Source organism: Anolis carolinensis, chromosome 1 (assembly GCF_035594765.1).
Source record: "Anolis carolinensis isolate JA03-04 chromosome 1, rAnoCar3.1.pri, whole genome shotgun sequence".
NCBI lineage: Eukaryota > Metazoa > Chordata > Lepidosauria > Squamata > Dactyloidae > Anolis > Anolis carolinensis.
In genome coordinates, this window is record NC_085841.1 from 15,859,390 (window position 1) to 15,876,081 (window position 16,692).

The 16,692-nt window shown below is 39.1% G+C and overlaps 1 protein-coding gene across 37 annotated transcripts in view; it reads left to right on the forward strand.

Annotated features, from left to right (window-relative positions):
• nrxn1 (neurexin 1) overlaps positions 1 to 16,692 on the forward strand; it is a 1,150,439-nt gene that overhangs the window by 260,331 nt on the left and 873,416 nt on the right. The window lies entirely within an intron of this gene.

Here is a 16,692-nt window from a genome sequence, read left to right on the forward strand (position 1 = left end):
TCTTTCTCAGGCTATTGCAATTTGGAGAGCATCTCTAAACTGTAAAGCAACTACAGTATTTATTTATTTATTTACAGTATTTATATTCCACCTTTCTCACCCCGAAGGGGACTCAGGGCGGATCACATTACACATATAAGGCAAACATTCAATGCCTTGACATAGAACAAAGACAAACGCAGACTCTGAGCTGGCCTCGAACTCATGACCTCTTGGTCAGAGTGATTGGTCTCAGCTGGCTGCAGCTGGCTGCTCACCAGCTTGCGCCACAGCCCGGGCAGTAGAGTCTCTCTTATCCAACCTTCACTCATCCAACATTCTGTATTATCTAACACAGTCTGCCTCCCGCACGGATCCATAGCTGTTTCTCTAGACAGCAATTCTATCTTTATTTGTAGTCAATTTTTTTGTAGTCAGTGTTTTAGTAGTCAATGTATTCAATGCATTGCGATGTTTTGATAAATTCATAAATACAGTAATTGCTACATAACATTACAGTGCATTGAACTGCTTTTTCTGTTGATTTGTTGTAAAACATGATGTTTTGGTGCTTAATTTGTAAAATCACAACATAATTTGACATTTAATAGGCTTTTCCTTAATCCCTCCTTATTATCCAACATTTTCTCTTATCCAATGTTCTGCTGGCCCATTTATGCTGGATAAACGAGACTATACTGTAATATGATTCTCCCTTTTCCTTCATCTGTAAAGGGAGAAAGAAGGCTCCCCATTGAACCTCCAAACGTCTCTATCAAACAATGACACAATTGTATTTATCTAGATTCTAGACATTTTCTGTATCATCTCCTAGCCCACAAGGGCTCTCAAACCAATGAGCAAATAAAAATAATTCAAACAATACAAAACGCAAAGCTCTGTACTTCCAGATTATGATCCCTGAGATTAGGCAACAATAACATTCAGGCTGGTTACCAGTGACAGCTGATGGCTTTCCCCACCAATAGTCTGGTGAATCTACACTGAGTTTTAAATTCCAGTCTACTGTTTAGAGTATGGGTGTGTTTGCACTGTACAATGAATGCAGTTTGATACCACTTTAACAGCCATAGCTCAATGCTGGCACTTTGTCTTTGGCCTTTTGTCAGAGAAGGCCAAAGAGCTTGTAAGGTTACAGCTCCCTTGATTCTATAGTGTTGAGCCATGGGAGTTAAAGTGGTGCCAAACTACATTATTTCTACCATGTAGATGCACCATATATCTCCCACATTTATTTTCCTACGCATAGGCCACTAGCCATTACTGATTTCTTCAAAGCTAGCCACACTTTGTGTATAATTGTGCACAGACATGGAGAAATATCTTGTTGATATCTTTGCTGTTATATAATCATGTGCTAGTGTTGCTTTTTGTGACTGATATTTTGATCCCCATCTCAGTGTGCCTTTTTGTCATTGCTGACACTTGCATCCCTAATGAGTGAAGCCCTAATGAGCAGCTTTCCTGGCTTTTGAAATGATAGCCTGAAATAAGTCTAGCATGGTTTATTTTGAACTATTCCTTAATTTCTTCACCAACCTCATCTGCCCTGGTGTTTGCTTCTCCGTTTACTGAAGAAGGGATGTGCCTCATTGTTTTACATGGTGGCTATCAATGGGAAACAGACCTATTGATCCTAAGCTGGACTTGACAATCACCTGGGACCAATTGGGGAAAGTAGAATAAAATCAATTTGAAGCAATGTGTTGTGACAAGTCAAGTAGTCTCTTCTATCTGCATTGCATATTTGCCAAACATTAAACAGGTTATATTTACTGAAAACTTCTCATGATGAAAATATGATTTCTAAGGATGCATATACTCCAATAATTAATGAACCCTGAGACCACTTGAACTGCCATGGCTCAATGGTATAGGATCCTGAGAGTAGTGGTTTGATGGGGCACCAGCACTCACACTTTAGTAGGTAAGGCAAAAAACCTTGTAAAACTACAACTCTGAGGATCCCATAGCATTGAACCATGGCTGTTAAAGTGGTGTCACACTGCATTAATTCTACAATGTAGAGCCACCCTAAAAGCACTATTCCTGTTTTTTTTTAATATAAACTTGGAGTGGATTCAATAACATCTTTCAATAGGCTGCGATTATAACAAAAACATCTCAAAAACATAAATTAATTCAAAGTTTGAGCAACAAATAGAACCATCAGATGCTTAATGACATCTCTAGTCTCTCCTTTCAGTACAAAACTCAACTTTCTGAAGGGGATTATTGCTTCTCCGTGATAGATTTGGAACTTTATTTACAAGTTTATTTACAAGTTGTGTAACTTGCCAGACCTTCTACCAAGCATGATTGCTTTAGTATCTGTATTAGCTGTGTGATCTGCATACTTAACAATGTGGAAGAAAGTGTCTCTTTGTCTTCTTTAGCAAACTCTAATATTATCTTGCCTAGTTTTTCAAGAAGCTGTGGTGCAGACATGCCTTAAGCAAAAAAGGGAATGCCTTGCAGTAAGCTATGGCTCTGTGACCAGCTTTCTCATTGCTTCTGACTAACAGTAATTCACCAGTTTTTTTTGTCGGGTTCAGGGAGTTTTGCCACAATGACAGTAAGGATGATAGATGAAAAGGGACTTATGCCTCAGTACTATTTCCACAGGGGTGGAGAGCAGAAATTCAGTGTCAGCTCACATTAGAGCTGACCCCAAACCACTCATTCTGAATAATGTTTTTCTTAAGCTCTTCCTCAGAATTGCATGCTTTTTTGTTGGCTGCTACCTTAGATTCTGTTACAATGAGTAAATCTCTTGGAGCTTTTGGGGGGAATCCTCTGAGTAGATCCATGTATTGTTGTTGTTGGAAGAGTAGAAAAAGGTAGAAGAGGAGGAAGACTGGTTGCCCAGATTAATGGGAAATACATTAAAATCTCTTAAAAATGTTTTGAAGACCGTGTTAATCCCAAAGGGTGGCCAAGATGTATCATATGTCTCTTGTGTGTTCTGCAGTCCTAATTAGATCCATAAATTGACCATGTTACTCAAAATTCACAGCCAAGTGGTTAAGGGTTTTTGTTAGCCGAAATCCAAAAGAATAACCTTTCCAAACTCTCTGGTAACAGATTCACCTAGTCCTGAGGTATGCTTCTATCAGTAGCTTATTCAGATGTTTTTGAGGAGTATTGTTGTTGTGTGCCTTCAAGTCATTTCTGACCTATGGTGACCCTAAGGTGAACTTAGCATTGGGTTTCCAAGCTCTCTGCCAAACGGCAGATCTGTGTATTGTGGGTTTTGCTTCCATTGAAATCTGTTTCATATGCTTTTGAGGGGCACTGATGTTGATGATAATGTTGTTGTTGTGTGCCTTCAAGTCATTCCCAATTTATCCAACCCTAAGGTGAACTTGTCACAGAGTTTTCTTGGACTGCTAGTGGTGGAATCAACCTGAGCTAAGAATCAAACCCTGAATTGTAATCCCATGCTCAAAACACTAGATCATGCTGCTATCTTGAGGAGCTTGCAAATATACAGCAAAGGCCAATCATTCAGTCACTCCAATATTCAGAGTCAACCTGCCTGTAATATGGAGGATCAATTCAGACATAATGTAGCATCTCTGTTTCTCTCCTCTTCTCCTATCTCAACCTGAACTGTCTCAACTAAATTATTCATTAGGTTATTTTAACTCCTTAGGTTGAATTATTACCTTTTGCTGTACAATGTAAAAAAAGGGTTCCAGCTTTCACGTTCTCTTTTCTTACCCCCTCCATTCTCTATATCATCTTGATGAGGAAATAATTGTCATCTTCAATGTAATATTGAGTGACATTTTCTCCAAAATAAGGAAATGGAAGCTTACTGTCAAAAGATATGAAGAAGTACACTTACTTCCCGCAGATGAAAGCCATCATTAGCTGATAAAGAGCTGTGTTTGCTGTAATTTTCAACTCAGTCTTGTTTCCCTTGGAATGCAAACTGCTGATAATAATGAACAGTGAGTTTGACCATATTCACAGGTTTAGCTCTGCAAGCTTCCTTGCACTGTCTGGAACAAAAATCTCTGGGGATAAATAAAGCAAATGTGGTTCCTGTTTGTCTGCAGAAAAGAGTGCATGAATTATGCATCATTCATTTATTTGTAATATATTAATTCTCATGTTCTACAAACATCTGAAACAACCAAGGTGGTAGACAGCATATTAGAAATGATCAACAAGTACACATCGTACAAACAAATAGGTCATTTTCTGAATGAGGGAAGGTTTCTACATTGCAAATCATACAAACAGAGTGTAGAACTATTGTGTTGCTCAATGTTTTGCTTTATAGCTCTCTCAACCCCTTATATTGTGTATGGATAATTATATAATGTGCTTTATAATGTGACTTGTAAGCCAAAACATCCAAAGGGCCAAAGATTCCATGTTTGGGTTAACGGTGTGATGATATTCTGGCAAAAGGCTCAAAATATTATCTGGTCCCTGCTAGTCATGTGATTTAGCATCGAAGGGCACAATAGTCTCATGGAAATAATACACAGCACAACCTATAATGTTTTTTTATAATTCTGAAGAAGAAGATAAAGGTCATCTAATAAAACTTGCAAAACAGCTTATTAGCTGCATTTATATCCCATGAGTGCAAGGCTAATTTCTTCCACTTTTTTCCTTTCTCCTCACAACATCTAGAGGTAGGTTACAGAGGGAATACATGACTGACCCAAAAGCACCTACTTATGATCCAGGTTTCCTAGTTTGTCAATACCATCCTGCTTTTTCAGCTGCTTTTGTAATGTCTCAATTTCAGTTTCTTCTTCCGAATTCCCTCCTTTTGTCTTGGCTTTTTTCAATGGAAGCAAACTGTGTTGGAAGTGTAAAAGTAATGTCCACTCAGTTAACTCAGTCAAGGGGAGTAGAAAAGTGAATAATCTTGCCCTTCCCAATAGGCTGAAACAAAAGCAAACTGCCCCAGTACATTCTAGCTTGTATGTTCTTCCATTTTAAATTATTTAAAATTTGAATATGTATATAAGATATCACAATTCACAATCACATCACTGAAAAGTCAGAATAAATAAACAGAAAATAATTTTCCATTAAATTCTCATTCGTTTTGGTATATCCTATTCTCTTGACCTTTCAGTTTCCATACATATCTCTACTACTTTTATATCAATCAGTTTTACCCCTCTCACTCCACACCCTCCAAGAACAGTTGTATCTCTATTTCCAATATTATTTTAATTGATCGATTGTAGTTCCTTATACTTTTTGCTTTGACTCTGGCTATCAAAATTTTCCATTTCAAATTCCAGTTCTCAGTGGGATGACTATTCATGTATTTGATTCTTCTTTCAGAAATATAGTCCTGAAGCATATAATTCACTAAGTATTAAAAGTATTTTTATTTCCCATTTTCTTTGCTCTTTCAAGCCCATGGCCACTCTTGCTCAGACTGCTTCCATCATATATTTTACAATATCCATTCTTTATTGCTACCTTTAACTTATATTCTTTGGGTAAAAAAAATGTTTTTATTCAGCTCTACTTTTAGCCCTGAAATTTCTCCCATCTCACTCTTTATTTTATTATGGAATTTTTGTATCTTATCACAATCCTATCACATATACATAAAGGTAACTGTTCCACCATATTTACGGCAACATTATTTTGATGTGGATTTAGTTATATGCACTAGTTGATTTGGGGTTCGATACTATTCAATATTTTATGTTGTGTTTCTTGAATCCTTAGGTGTTTGATTTTTTATTGTTTACACCCAGTGTTAAATGTCCTTCTCATTACTATTAAGTTCCTCTTTTTCTGACCTCAATCAATGTTCATTTCAAATTATATTGGTTTTCTACTATTTTCTTATATATTAAACCCACCAAAAATTTCCCATACCTGCCCCAATTTTCATCTGTGAAATGATGGAGAGTATGTAGTTGCCGCGTCTTTCCTTTCTTCATTTCTCCCTTGGAGCCCCAGGTGGCACAGTGGGTTAAACCTTTGTGCCAGCAAGACTGATGACTTTAAGGCTGGGTTGCTGACCTGAAGGTTGCCGGTCCGAATCCAACCTGGGGAGAGCGCAGATGAGCTCTCACTATCAGCTCCAGCTCCATACAAGGACATGAGAGACGCCTCTCACAAAGATGGTAAAAACATCAAAATATCCAGGCATCCCCTGGGCAATGTCCTTGCAGATGGCCAATTCTCTCACACAAGAAGGGACTTGCAGTTTCTCAAGTCACTCCTAACACACACAAAAATTCCTTCCTTCCTTCCTTCCTAATCCTGAAATCTATACCATATTTTGCTAGTTCTGTTGTACTGCAGCCCTAGGTATTGTACATTCTGAACATCCATATATCTTACTGAGAGCTAACTTTAGTGCCTGATAACAACAGTCGGGGCAGGAGAGTGAGGTCAGTAGTCCTAATGATTGATGTAGATGGGTAAAGGTCTTAGATTTCCTTTTCTCCTGTCTTGCCAGTCTGGGGGCTGAGCTATGTGGGAGGATTAATGGGATTCTAGGACAGGCTGACAGAAGTGCTTGAACTGTTGCACTCCAACTGAAAGAAAAATTAGAGACAGGTACTGAAAAACACTGAGCATCTGGATAGTGCTGGAAACGGAGTACCACAGGGGTCACCAAGGGCCTGTCTGATTTGGACTTGGTGAAACACACTGTAATTACATCTTATTTATATTCCTGGAAGGAGTTTGGAGAAAGGGGCTTTGGAAACCATTGCAAACTTCTGACTAATTCTGATTAATACAGCAAGGAATGCTGTCTTTAGTTATATATGAAAATATACTACACCCAAAGACTACACACACTTAATTAATTAAAAATAAAAAATAAAAAACCCATATATCTTTACTAACTTATGAGAAAAGCACATATTCATGGAAAATACGTTTAGTTGCAATTCATACTGAATGCTAAGCAAAAATGTCATCTATATTATAAATTGACACACATATTTTACAAGGATGGAGTATATAACATCAATCTATCTTTCATATAATCAGGAGAATATTTCAGGCATGCCATAAATGTTCACACACACACACATATATTGAATATTGCATTAAAAGAAATTCAGTAGTACTGGATTCCTGAACTTTTAGCTTCAAAATATGTCATCACATGTTTCCAATGGAATACAGCAAGACTTTGCTTGAATAGAGAATGGCTTTTAATCTCACTGCTTGGTCTACTATTTCATCTTTGCAGGTTGGCCTATATTATAATCATAGTATAGCTTGCTATGTGTCAGTTGTTTGGATCATTTACTAGTATTTTATCTATGATTCTTCTGATTACAGTCCCACACCAAACTGTGTCTATTTGTAGACCAGTTATTCCCAAATTCTAGTTCCTCTTGAAAAACTACTGTAGATTACAATCTTCTTTCAAACTTCTATTAGAACCTAAAAAGGCTTAGATGAACACTTGTCCTAGCCATGCATGTATCAGTCTTCTTACCTACCATACGTTTGTCTGCATTTGTAACCAATCAAGTCTTCTAGAATGATTCTAGAGGCCATTATTAAGATGTGCACTTGTTATCTCCTACTGACTATGAAACAACTCTTATCTGTGATTGTTAAGGCCATTACTATGCTGGCACCTTTTCCATCTCTATTCTACCTCTCACGGCTTCTCTTTCTCCCTCTAAAATATTAAGTATACAAATATCTATCATTGGAGACTGCACTTCATCTGCCCACAAAATTTTATGACAATGAAAACTTGTGAATCATAGAATCATAGAATAGTAGAGTTGGAAGAGACCTCATGGGCCATCCAGTCCACCCCCTGTGAGTATGCAAAGTGTTATAAGTTTATGTTTTTTTTAAAGATACCATTTATGGAAAGAAATTTTCTATTTCTGTTGGAAGAGACTACAAATCAGGGCCCTTCCACACAGCCATATAACCCATTATATCAAGGCAGATAATCCACAATATCTGCTTTGAACTGGATTATCTGAGTCCACACTGCCATATAATCCAGTTCATTGTGGATTTTATACAGCTGTGTGAAAGGGGCTTCAGAGCCTGGAAGGCCTGCGTCCAAGGTTCGAACATGAAATTACTAAAAGATAATAGTTAACTCAGCCATTCTACGCAGCCATAAAACCCAGAATATCAAGGCAGAAAACCCCAAAGTATCTGATTTGCATTGGGTTGTCTGAGTCCCCACTACCATATATTCCAGTTCAAAGCAGATAATGTGGGGTTTTATTCAGATGTGTGGAAGAGGCCTCAGTTCCATATTCCCCTCTACAATATGGGGAATGAGAGAGCGATAGATACACATTCTTATCTAAGTGTGGAATGCACTCAGGTGAACAAGTTTCGAATGCGGAGCTAAGGCCCCTTCCACACAGCTGAATAAAATCCACCTTACCTGCTTTGAACTAGAATATTTGGCAATGCGGACTCAGATAACCCAGTTCAAAGCAGATATTATGGGATTTTCTTCCTTGATATTTTGGGTTATATGGCTGTACGAAAGGGCCCTAAGACATCTGACCCCAGGGGGAAAATATACAGTTCCTTCTTTGGACAACAGGGAGAAGTTTCACCTTTTGAATAAAACAGTGACTTCATTTTTAGCTCAAAGGGTTTCCCCATCATGTCTGAAGATGGTGTGATTGTCCTATTCCACAAACAGAATTCAACAAAGAATCGATACACATATCTGTATACAATCTTTCTATATGCAGTGCACCCCAAGTAGTTTGCAACCTTATCAGAGCAAGTATATAAAATGCATCAATAAAACAGCAATAAATTAACATTCCCCTTATCAATTCAATCAAAGGCATTTCCATCACCAGCAGGATAGCACAACCTTTAGTAGAACATTAGAGCAGAGCTTGAAAATGGCAGAAAGAATTGGACAAAAATTGCCATAGACACACTGAATAAGATATTCTGGACATTGTAGACTCTAAAACCACTTTCACAAGCTGTAAAAAATAGCCTCAGTCAGTTGTCATCCCCAGATGTTGAGAGATATCAAGCTTGTAAAACACCAGTCTAGGCAGCCCCCAACAAATGGTAGTAATCTCTACACATGTGATGATGGGAAACAAATGTAGAATGTTCTTGTCTGAAGTATTTTAATTGGAGGAGAGCCACTCACGGGCACTGTTGGGGAAAATGTAAAACAAGAATATAAAGCCCCAATTGCAAATGGAAAGGTATGCCAAAAGATAAAGTGTGCTTTCACTTAAGAGCCCTTATACATTGTGATGGTGGTGTGCCATCAAGTCGTTTCTAACTTATGGTGATTTGGCAAGATTTGCTCAGAGTGGGCTTGCCTTTGCCTTCCTCTGAGACCTAGGAAACATGGTTTGACCAAGGTCAGTCAATGGGTTTCATCCCCAAGTGAAGATTCAAATCCCAGTCTCTTAGTAGAACACTTGAACCACTATGCTACCCTGGTAGTACATTAGTGTCCAAGATTTTGAAAGGCAGACAAACATGTCATTTTTCAATTTACTGAGTTATCCCCATTTCCGTTCTACCTCCTTCCTACCCCAGAGGAATTGCAGGTGGAAACACTGAGTGAGCCTGACCTCCACAGAACCTCTGCTTGCTTCATTAATCACAGTAAGCCCTGTTTCAAAGAAAATACTATCGAGTGTTTTCCAAAGATCTACTTTCATAGTGTGCTTGCCAAGAAGTAAAACACAGCAGAATCCAAACAGGATTTTTTTCCTGTCTTTCTTTCTCTCCAGTAATCATGGGGAGGTGGAATTATACAATGCCACCTTTTATAGTAGTCCAAATTAAGGGATATTAAGCATGAGAAGAGGCAAAGGAATAAGCTATATCACTGTCTAAAGTGTTGGAATAGCAGAGCTTTTTCCCTCAACTACGTCACAAAACAATAATAACAACAGCAAAACCAGTAACAAAAGTGCAAGAATTTTGAGCAATTACAATGTTGTCCAGTTGCAGTAAGTGAATTTTGTGGCACTTTCTAGATTAATTAGTTTTATTTCGTGTAAACCTTTTTGGCCCATAGGTCACTTATTCAGATGCCTAGAAGAACTGGGCTGGGCTCCATGGAAGTGTCTGTGAAATAAAATTTGTTAGTTGTTAAAATGTTGCAACACTCTTTGAGGATCATAATATGGGTCTCATAGTATGGTGAATGAGATACAGTCAAAAAGAAAAGAGGAGTTATGATACAACATAAATCTCTTTTGGATGGGTCCAAATTTGTTGGAATTTGAGTCTGCTCATGAAAGTCATGAAATATGTTTTTTTTTTAAAAAAAAGCTCACTGTTAGGAACCTGAGAGCAATAATAGTATAGTGTTTTGAGTATAGGACAAACACTTCAACAAAGCATGATTTGAATTCATGTTCAACCATGAAAACTATGTGAAGTACTTTGGCCAAGTTACAACCTCTCAGCTTCAGTGGAAAGAAATGGTAAGCCCCCCTATGGGCAAATCTTGTCACAAAATACCTAATTGTAAGGTTGCTACAAGTTGAAGTGGTTTTTTTGTGTCAGGAGGGACTTAAGAAGCTGCCCATCTAAAACATTGCCTAGGGAGACGCCTGGATGTTTTACCATCCTGTGGGAGGTTTCTCTCATGTCCCCACATGACAAATTGGAGCTCACCCCGCTCCCTGGATTTGAACCGCCAACCTTTTGATCAGCTGCCAGCACAATGGGTTTAACCCACTGCGCCACCAGGGGCTCCAAGTTGAAGTTGACTTGAGACACATAATAACAACAAAAGATATAGTCAGTCACAGCACATGTTGGGTGCTCCTGAATCAAAGATTGGTGCTGATTATTTCAGGTACCAGAGCTTAGACACTCCATCTTCACTCCAGATCATATTTATTCTTTTTTCATATTCACCTGTTCACCCTAGGATTATTGAAAGCCCTGGAAAAGATATTTGGTGGCAGGTTCTCCATGTGGTTCCCATAACAAGCAAAGTTGTTCATAATATGTGAGTTGCTTTGATTGTACACATACTAGAGTAGCAATATTTCTGGCACCAATATCAAAATCAGCTCCTTGTTTTCATCTCAATCCAAATAACTGTTTAAGAATTCTGTCCAATTTGGACCAGAGATGAAATCTCATCAATCTGATTGAGACTTGCTTCTGAGGGCAAATACCAATTTGATAGGGTTCTTAAATGCAAAAGAGCAGCTGTATTTGTTTGGGTATGGCTGTATTTATTAAATTAACTACAGTTGCAATTAAACAATGGTTGCATATCATGGCATATATGAATTTGTTTACAACTTTTCCTGGTCTGCATTACCTAGGTTGATATACCAATCAGATATTATTGTCCATTTATTATTTTTGCACAGACCGTGACCTGTTCATCATAGAATGAAAAAAATCCAAAGGCTGGTTCCACAAAGCACAATTATAGCAATTTGACACCAGTTTAATTGCTGTGCCTTGATGCTATGAGATTTGGGGATTTATAGTTTTGTGAGATATTTAGCCTTCTCTGTCAGAGAGCCTTGATGCCCGATAAATTACAATTCCCTGTATTCCATAGGATGGAGCTATGGACATTAAAGTGGTGTTAAGCTGCTATAATTTTGCAGCATTGATAGCCTCAAAAAGAAACTGAAATCTGGATTTTCTGAACTACAATTAATTTTTTAAAAAAACTTACGCTATCACCTGGTTGAAAACGTATTTATATCATTTGTGGCTTAAACCAGATGAAGGATTCCTATCATGCTGTGTGTGAGAATTGATGACCAGTTCTAGGATTTTTTCCCTATGCACATGAATAGCCATCATTCTTTCCATAGCCTAACTGCCTGCATATTTAATTTCTTCAATATTACAATATGATCAGATGGAAACACCAGTGTTTTGGAAGTATCAGAGCCCTTATACACAGGCCCTAAAATATGGAAGGAACCAGGAGAAAGGGGGGGTTAGCTAAATTACGTTTGTCAAAAATGTACACTGGATTGCATTAATGGCCAAAAACATATGTTAAAAAGATGTACTTAAAATCCAATTGTGGCTGAAAAGTGTGCCTATTCGCATGACTGTATATCCCTACACTCAATGAAAACTTGTGACTTTATTCCTATACACTGGTGTGGATTTCTCTAGCACATGTCCGCATTTTAAAATCCCAAAACAACTGATGAGGGCTGTAAACAAATGGAGTCTTGGACACACAGGTGGCTAAATGGAAGCACAAGAGGAAAGCAATTCCTATGATAACTCACTGCAGCTATTCTTTTGTTCTGATTTTTATGAAATTAAAACAGGGCTTGAATTTATACAGTGGGCACCAGCATGGGAGGCAAGTGACCCCAAAGGGAAACAGGGTTCAAAAAGGAAGAAGTAAAGGTAGCAGGAGGATGAGGAGAGATAATGACAAGAAATCTGCTTGTGTGCACATTCAGATATCCACATCAGTGCTTATGAAGTCCAGCATATTTTGGAGCGTCATTTTTTAAGAAAAAAAATCAAGCTTCCACCAGATGTCCCCTGTCCATCTCACAGATTTCTAAAAGCTGCTACAAATGAATGTGTCAGGTTGGCAGGGGAGCAATTACCAGGACTGACAGCTCCATATTTGGACTTGCCATCAGGTACCACAATTTTTTGCCCCACTTATTTGTACCGAATTATGAGGTTGTCTGGAAGTGCCCTCAGATATATTTTCAGAGGCTCAATCTTCTGTTAGAGTTTTCCTTTTCTCTCTTGCACACATCCCCATTAAAGTATGGTCACTTGATTTATTCCCTTTTCTTTTGCATTTCACAGTATGTTGGGATGTGGGTACCTTGGTCTTCACAGTACTCACATCACATATTGTCAGAACATATTCCAAGACAAATTGCTCATACAGTGACTGATCTGACATTGTGGGCCTGAAGCACTAAAAGCACACTTCTTTAATTGCTCACTGAGAGCACCCCTTGCTGCTAAAGAGGTGCTAAAAGTGTTGGCTGGTCTTTCTTTTTCAGTGCCTATGTTACCAGTTCCATTTGACTGAAGAAGTTCACACTGTCTTTGCTCATTTACTGCTGTTTTTAAGAAGAATAGAAAGCATTCCTTGCCCTGTATACCTGGCAGGCTAAGAGATCATTAAAGAGCTACAGACCAATCCTAGGCAAATTTGAACATAATGATCACCAAGCTCAGATTGTAATGTGCTTTTTAATAAGCACACAGAGAAAGGGAGAGAGATTGATGTAGTGCTGTTCTATACCAAGAAGCAAATTGTGTCATGTGTATATGAACAAAGTTAGCTTCGCTGTTATTGTTATACAGTGGGCCCTTGGGGTTGGTTCCAGGACCCATGTGGACATGAAAACCATGGATGCTCAAGTCCCATGGTCTATGGCATAGTAAAAAGGTGAAGCTTATATAAAATAATCAAGAATGGCTTTTTTGGATTTTTTTTTGGAGGGTTATTTTCCAACCATCCATGGATGCAGAAATGGTGGCTCTGGTGAGCTGACTATTCATACTCTACCTCTCCATGTGATGGAATCCAGCTTTTCCAGATGAAGGTTTCCTGGGGGTGGGGGAGGGCTGGCTGGTGGGGGCATTGGTGGTACTATTGAAGTTCATTTTCAAGAAAATATGGGGTAGCCAAATAAAAACTATTCTAGCCCCTAAGTTTTACAGGTTCTGGGATCAAAATCTGAGCTCTAATTTGATATTAGAGGGGAAGATGCTGGTGATTTTTGAAGAGGGATGTCACAAAGGGCAGCCATGGTGTTAATGTTAAGTATGACATATTAAGTATCAACCATGGTTGCTGAGTGTTTCTTTCAAATAACAATCACAAGTACCAAGTTGAGCACATGTGGAGGCCAGGCTTAAATCCTTCAATAGACAAAGTTCACTGTTGTCATATTTGTTTTCTAGGGAGAAAAGCAACAGTTCCATGTGGCAGTTGAAGCAAAAAGGTCTTCAGATAGGTTTTCTCCTTGGGTCCATCTCCACATCTAGGAAATATATGTGATGTTATCTGGGGCATGTGCCCCTTTTTGATGCAGACAAAGAAATTTCATAATTAAATGTTCCCCTATGTAAAAATCCCCACTTTCACCTGTGGAAAATTAATTTGAGAGTAGAACTCTGATAGTCTTTTGCCTGGATTTCTCTATGTAAAGAGATTTTTTTTTTTTTACAGAGAATCTCTAAACTGGTATTTTGCTATGAGATCTGTTCCCTATTTTATCTCCCCTCTGTAGGCTTTGTAATATTGTAGGAGAAGGGTTTTTTAAAAGGCTAGAGATTGGTCACCGGGAATGCTTCTCAGCAAGCTCTCGCTCACCTAGTCACAAGTAATGTACAGAAGGCATCAGTTGACGGCTCCTTGTCTTTAAAATATATACAGACTTTATCAGCATGGGATATGTTTCAAGAACCCAACCCACCCACTCTGGACACATGACCCTATATTTTGATTATACTTGGGCTGAAAGCATATAATAGACTAATACTGGAAGATTTACAGAGGCCAACAAACACTTGCAAGAGGGATATTTTAGGCACTTAAATCCATAGATAACAGGTTTGTACTGTAGTTAACTTGGGCTTGTACTGTTATGGAAGCCTGTGGCTTCCCTAAGAGCTACTTTGTAGACAAGCAGGCCACCCAGCCAGCACACCTCTTTCAGATTCCATGTCAACTACATATATTATTGAAGTAGACACTTCCTAAAACAAGCTACTTGTGCCTGTTATTCATTTCCATTTGATTCAAACTGCATGCTGAGTTGGCACACACACTGAAGGCTTGCTCCTGTCTCTGAAATAAAGATTGTCAGGGATGGGATCTGGATGACTCATCTTCTCTAGTCATCACCTAGCTTTCTTGGCCCCTCATAGTGATAATTGGAAGCACATCACCAGACTATTAACAGTCTGTTGTCGAAGGCTTTCATGGCCAGAATCACAGGGTTGTTGTATGTCTTTCGGGCTGTGTGGCCATGTTCCAGAAGCATTCTCTCCTGACGTTTTGCCCACATCTATGGCAGGCATCCTCAGAGGTTGTGAGGTATGGATAAACTAAGTCAGGAAAGGAAAGAATATATATCTGTGTAGAGTCCAAGGTGTGGCAAGAGTTCTTTGTCACTGGGAGCCAGCATTAATGTTTCAGTTAATCACCCTAATTGGCACTGGAAATGTTTTGTCCCTTGCCTGGGGGCATCCTTTGTTCAGTCAAGTCCTCATTGTGTTGGTTCCCATCTACTGTTTTGATTTTGGAGTTTTGTAATACTGGTAGCCAGATTTTGTTCATTTTCATGGTTTCTTCCTTTCTGTTGAAGTTGTCCACATGCTTGTGGATTTCAATGGCTTCTCTGTGTAGTCTGACATGATAGTTGTTAGAATGGTCCAGCATTTTTGTGTTCTCAAATAGTATTCTGTGTCCAGGCTGGTTCATCAAATGCTCTGCTATGGCTGATTTCTCTGGTTGAATTAGTCTGCAGTGCCTTTCATGTTCTTTGACTCTTGTTTGGGCGCTGCGTTTGGTGGTCCCTATGTAGACTTGTCCACAGCTGCATGGTATCCGGTAGACTCCTGCAGAAGAGAGAGGATCCCTCTTGTCCTTCGCTGACCGTAGCATTTGTTGGATTTTCTTCGTGGGTCTGTAGATAGTTTGTAGGTTGTGCTTCTTCATCAGCTTCCCTATGCGGTCAGTAGTTCCCTTGATGTATGGTAAGAACACCTTTCCTCTGGGTGGATCTTTGTCTTGACTCTCATGGCTTGTTCTTGGCCTTGCAGCTCTTCTGATGTCTGTGGTGGAGTATCCATTGGCCTGTAGTTCAAGGGAACTACTGACCGCATAGGGAAGCTGATGAAGAAGCACAACCTACAAACTATCTACAGACCCACGAAGAAAATCCAACAAATGCTACGGTCAGCGAAGGACAAGAGGGATCCTCTCTCTTCTGCAGGAGTCTACCGGATACCATGCAGCTGTGGACAAGTCTACATAGGGACCACCAAACGCAGCGCCCAAACAAGAGTCAAAGAACATGAAAGGCACTGCAGACTAATTCAACCAGAGAAATCAGCCATAGCAGAGCATTTGATGAACCAGCCTGGACACAGAATACTATTTGAGAACACAAAAATGCTGGACCATTCTAACAACTATCATGTCAGACTACACAGAGAAGCCATTGAAATCCACAAGCATGTGGACAACTTCAACAGAAAGGAAGAAACCATGAAAATGAACAAAATCTGGCTACCAGTATTACAAAACTCCAAAATCAAAACAGTAGATGGGAACCAACACAATGAGGACTTGACTGAACAAAGGATGCCCCCAGGCAAGGGACAAAACATTTCCAGTGCCAATTAGGGTGATTAACTGAAACATTAATGCTGGCTCCCAGTGACAAAGAACTCTTGCCACACCTTGGACTCTACACAGATATATATTCTTTCCTTTCCTGACTTAGTTTATCCATACCTCACAACCTCTGAGGATGCCTGCCATAGATGTGGGCGAAACGTCAGGAGAGAATGCTTCTGGAACATGGCCACACAGCCCGAAAGACATACAACAACCCTATTAACAGTCTTTTGTCAAGACCCCGTATTGCCTTGGGACAACTTGCGCTGACATCTCTGCCGAAAAAAATCTGATAGTAAACTCAGTGATAAAACTTTTGACTTTCTTCCAGTAAACAGAACTGCAGCTTTCCATATCAGTCCCAAGCA